The sequence below is a fragment of the Triticum aestivum genome, chromosome 1D (genome assembly GCF_018294505.1).
Source record: "Triticum aestivum cultivar Chinese Spring chromosome 1D, IWGSC CS RefSeq v2.1, whole genome shotgun sequence".
Taxonomy (NCBI): domain Eukaryota; kingdom Viridiplantae; phylum Streptophyta; class Magnoliopsida; order Poales; family Poaceae; genus Triticum; species Triticum aestivum.
The window spans coordinates 89028487-89034123 of NC_057796.1; the positions used below are offsets into that span (position 1 = coordinate 89028487).

Genomic DNA, 5637 nt, shown 5'->3' on the forward strand with positions numbered 1-5637 from the left:
AACCAACCACCCCGTCCTTGGGATTTTGCCGCGCGGCGCCTCGTCTCGCCGGCCCGGCGACCACAGGCAGGCAGTCCACGGCCAGGATGGCGGCGTGCCCCGCCGCGACCACGTACACGCACGGCACTCCGCGCCTCCCCTCCCTCTCCTGCGGTTCCTAACAGACGCACTCGTTGTCGTCGGCGTCCCCGGAGTTGGCGCAGGAGGGGCTGGCCGACGTCCCCCGTCGACGTCCTCCTCCCTCTTGTCCTGCGTGATCTGGAGGGGGATGGAGCGGGCGGCCATCATCTGAGGCTAGGCCACGTCGGACCGGGAGGGGACCATGGCGCCGCCCCATCGCGGTCGTCCTCGTTCACCTCTGCTCCAGCAGCGTTGCCTTAGGAGATGGGGGCCATCGACCTCGGGAACCCGCTCCTCAACCGCACCGTCGACGGCTTCCTCAAGATCGGCGCCGTACGCACCCCCCACCCTACTCTTTCATCCGTTCTTCTAATTCTCTCTGACAGATTCAGATGCTTTTTTGTGTGACTAATCTGCAGGTGCTGTTGCTGGGGTGTATGTAGGCATGGAGTATGGAGTGGAAAGGGCCCGTGGTGACCGTGACTGGGTAATGATTCTCTGAAAATGGATCTCTCTTCATGTTTCTTGCACTTAGCTGAACCTTAGGTGGAGGGAAAATCTACCTGCATGACTGCCTCCCCGTCGCAAACATTATTATCTGCCTACTTAACAATCTACATCTTTCTTTTGTTGAGTAAGATTTTGAGCTAATTAGGGGTAACAACGCATCCCGTCTCACTGAGTATAGAAACGTTAGCCACAGGATCTGGATTTATTTGTGTGGATGTTTGTTAAGTTAACTCATCAACTGACTCTCTCACTCTAAAAAATGACAAAAAACTCATAAACTGATGGAACCGTTCCCAGAAATAGATAAAAAGGGGATTTCCTTTTCTGGATGAAGGTCCACATGTTCGCAAAGAGGCAGAGTTAGCTTAGGTTCAGAGCGCGCCATATTTCAGTTAACACCTAGCCGTATTTAGTTGTTTATATCAAGCACTAGCAGCTAGCTGTGTCTCATAAAAAGCAATCTCTGCAGAGACGCAGAGTGGCTAGATTCAGAACCGCCTGGATCTCGGTTAGATACTGGCCAGATGCTGTCTGTTGTTATCCAGTGTTATAGAGCAGTATTTTTCACTCGTGTACAGTAGTGCATACATCAGTTTGTGTTGGTGTTGTGCAGACAAATGTGACACGAAATTATCTTGGTTTCTTTGCAGGCCGGAATGGGGCGTGGGAGAAGCTGCCGGCCGGCGGATCTGGTAAGACAACAAGTACTACACTGTAACCTACTAGTATGGCAGTATTGATATAAGGAAACGTGTGATGCAATATAGTTGCCTTGCATACATGTGATTATACTTCTGCTTAATTTCTAGTATAATTTTCTTCAGAGTGTAGATATATGTGTACTAATTAGACATTGAACGGTTACTTGCAGTGTGAAAGCCACCATTGAGAGGTACAAAAAGGCCAACAGTGACACATCCAACTCTGGCACGGTTGCAGAAGTCAATGCCCAGGTAACATCATGTCATTCTTTCACTCTACAGCAATTGCTTGAATTGACACCCAAGATGTGATCTGTAAAGTCAACACCTTCTACTAGTCCTTTTCTGCTCAGTTACTACATACGGAGTACTAGTACTACTTACAGTAGATTGCTAGACTTTGCTCCTGAACCTGAACCTCAAATCCCTTTGCTACTGGCTGGGGCACCCTTCCCTGTTATCTGCGGATGTATTACTATTTTTTGTTTGCCTGAAAAACCAATGAGCTACTACCTAGTACAAGAATCCATGAATCTGTCATAGAAACACCATACCAGACAACCATATTTCAGGCGGATGCATGTCATCAATCATTCCTGGCATTCTTATTTCCTTATATTAAATAAGTACTCGTATGTTTTGAGTGATTCGTTGCTTGAAGCCAGGCAGTAAGTATATGGCAAGCCCTTCAATTATATACGGTGATTTAATTGTTGCTTCAAGTGCTTTTTTTATAAGCTGCAAGCCATCCAGCAACATGTTCGAATTTATTTGTACAAGTCAGCAAAATGGACAAGAAACATCATAACCAGAAGTTGAACTATCATCCACTGTTATGATTCCCTTTTGAGCGCTGCGGTGATTCAGAAGCAACAAATCATAACAATTAGATCGGCCGCTCCAGCCAAGCTCCTTGCAGATTCTTTTTTTCTAAAGAACCATCCTTACAACACAGTTACGGGCTACATATTTCTAATTACTTTATATGAAGAAACACTTACCTTGCAGCCATCTAATATGCAATTCTAATAATATGTGATGCCTGATTTTTTTAGTTGTACATGCCATTCGTGCATGAATTCCTTTTCTTATGTACCAACTCCCTAATCATGTTTTGTGTTTTCAGTTTGCTATCTTAGGAGAACCTGGTGTGCTATATGGGGAAGCAAAGCAGCAGCCCACAACCCGACCTCTGACTCCAGATGAAGGCACCACGACGCACCATGATTATCCATTGGAAGGTCAGCTCCTGGACAGTAACTTTCTCTCAATTTGTGCTCTGCTTGATATCAGTTCCTTGTATGGCTGCTGCGTTGATGCAAGTTGTAAAGAACCATCCTTACAGCACAGTTTGATTGTTTCCCTTGTATTCAATATGCTTCTAGTGGCTGATCCTTCCATTTTTGTTGTGGCATCTTTATTTTCACAGGTGTTGTGTGTTCTGGAAGATGGAAGAGGAAGAAACCTATTTTTGTTGAACTAAATTTTCTGTATTCTGTTTTGTTGTACGTATCATTTGATAGTTTTGTATAGGGACAAGTGATACTATTTTGTAGGGCTTTATGGCCTGTGATGTAAACATATTTAGTGCTGAAATATGAAATTATTTGCAAAATTTGTCGAAAAGGTGGATCACATGTATGAATATGTGAATGGGCTGAAAAGAGTACTGGACCAACTCCAGGATCGAATTAATATTTGAATGTATAAAAAGGTCGAATGTAAACCAGAAATGGGCTGCACAAAATTGTACATATATTCTTGAAAGGCCAAACGTGCATAAAAATTGATGGGCTGACGAGTTGGGCTTGGCCCATGTAGCAGACAAAAATTAACAGAAATAAATATACTAAATGGGTTGAATTAATGGGCTTGGCCCATATAGACACCTAATCGGACCGGGCTGAATCTTATCCACGTCAGCTTGCCACGCTGGATCCTACGTGGCTTGGGAAGGCCGCTAGTGACCAAAATTTTGGTCGAAGAACCAACGACCTTTTACATATCACAGAGAAGGTTGTTAATTTCAGTTTACGACTGCCAGCTTTTGACCTTCTGTTTTTGGTCAAAAAAGGTCGTAAATGAAAAACAATGACCTTTCAGTGACCAATAGTGGTGGTCGCAAGTTGACATATTTCTTGTAGTGCTTCCTCACTAATTGGTGTAGGAATCACTGGAACTAATATCTGTGATGAACTACTTTTCAATAAGGGAGAAGGTACAACTACCTCATCAAGTTCTGCTTTCCTCCCACTCACTTCTTTCAAGAGAGACTCCTTCTCTAGAAAGGATCCAGTCTTAGCAACAAAGATCTTGCCTTCGGATCTGTGATAGAAGGTGTACCCAACAGTTTCTTCTGGATATCCTATGAAGACACATTTCTCCGATTTGGGTTCGAGCTTATCAGGTTGAAGCTTTTTCACATAAGCATCACAACCCCAAACTTTAAGAAACGACAGCTTAGGTTTCTTGCCAAACCATAGTTCATACGGTGCCGTCTCAACGGATTTAGATGGTGCCCTTTTTAACGCGAATGCAGCTGTCTTTAATGCATAACCCCAAAACTATAGTGGTAAATCGGTAAGAGACATCATAAATCGCACCATAACTAATAAAGTACGGTTACGACGTTCAGACACACCATTACGATGTGGTGTTCCAGGTGGCGTGAGTTGTGAAACTATTCCACATTGCTCTAAATGAAGAACAAACTCATAACTCAAATATTCACCTCCACGATCAGATCGTAAACCTTATTTTCTTGTTACGATGATTTTCCACTTCACTCTGAAATTCTTTGAACTTTTCAAATGTTTCAGACTTATGTTTCATCAAGTAGATATATCCATATCTTCTCAAATCATCTCTGAAGGTCAGAAAATAATGATACCCGCCGCAAGCCTCAACACTCATCGGACCGCCTACATCAATATGTATTATTTCCAATAAGTCAGTTGCTCGCTCCATTGTTCTGGAGAATAGAGTCTTAGTCATCTTTCCCATGAGGCATGGTTCGCAAGCATCAATTGATTCATAATCAAGTGATTCCAAAAGTCCATCAGCATGGCGTTTCTTCATGCGCTTTACACCAATATGACCTAAACTGCAGTGCCACAAATATGTTGCAATATCATTATCAACTTTGCATCTTTTGGCATCAATGTTATGAATATGTGTATCACTACGATCGAGATTCAATAAACCATTCACCTTGGGTGTATGACCACTGAAGGTTTTATTCATGTAAACAAAATAACAATTATTCTTTGACTTAAATGAATAACCGTATTGCAATAAACATGATCTAATCATATTATGCTCAACGCAAACACCAAATAACATTTATTTTAGGTTCAACACCAATCCCAAAGGTAAAGGGAGTGTGCGATGGTGATCTTATCAACCTTGGAACCACTTCCAACTCACATCATCACCTCGCCCTTAACTAGTCTCTGTTTATTTTACAACTCCCGTTTCGAGTTACTACTCTTAGCAACTGAACCAGTAACAAATACTGAGGGGTTGATATAAACACTAGTAAAGTACACATAAATAACATGTATATCAAATATACCTTTGTTCACTTTGCCATCCTTCTTATCCGCCAAGTATCTAGGGCAGTTCCACTTCCAGTGACCATTTCCTTTGCAGTAGAAGCACTCAGTTTCAGGCTTGGGTCTAGCTTTGAGATTCTTCATGGGAGTGGCAACTTACTTGCCATTCTTCTTGAAGTTCCCTTTCTTTCCCTTGCCCTTTTACTTGAAACTAGTGGTCTTGTCAACCATCAACATTTGATGCTTTTCTTGATTTCTATCTTCGTCGATTTCAGCATCACGAAGAGCTCGGGAATCATTTTCGTCATCCCTTGCATATTATAGTTCATCACGAAGTTCCAGTAACTTGGTGATAGTGACTAGAGAACTCCGTCAATCACTATTTTATCTGGAAGATTAACTCCCACTTGATTCAAGTGATTGTAGTACTCATACAATCTGAGCACATGCTCACTGGTTGAGCTATTCTCCTCCATCTTGTAGGCAAAGTACTTGTCAGTGGTCTCATACCTCTCGACTCGGGCATGAGTCTGAAATACCAATTTCAGCTCTTGGAACATCTTATATGCTCCATGGCGTTCAAAAACGTTTTTGAAGCCCCGGTTCTAAGCCGTAAAGCATGGCGCACTAAACTATCAAGTAGTTATCATACCGAGCTTGCCAAACGTTCATAACGTCTGCATCTGCTCCTGCAATAGGTCCGTCACCTAGTGGTGCATCAAGGACATAATTCTTCTGTGCGGCAATGAGGA

General features: G+C 42.8%; 1 long non-coding RNA gene across 1 annotated transcript; it reads left to right on the forward strand.

Annotated features, from left to right (window-relative positions):
• Positions 1-6: 6 nt before the first annotated feature.
• Positions 7-2952, forward strand: LOC123166034 (uncharacterized). The gene is made up of 5 exons (XR_006483335.1): positions 7-453; positions 540-1322; positions 1502-1583; positions 2458-2572; positions 2761-2952. It is a non-coding gene; the product is annotated as an uncharacterized lncRNA (long non-coding RNA).
• Positions 2953-5637: the final 2685 nt, after the last annotated feature.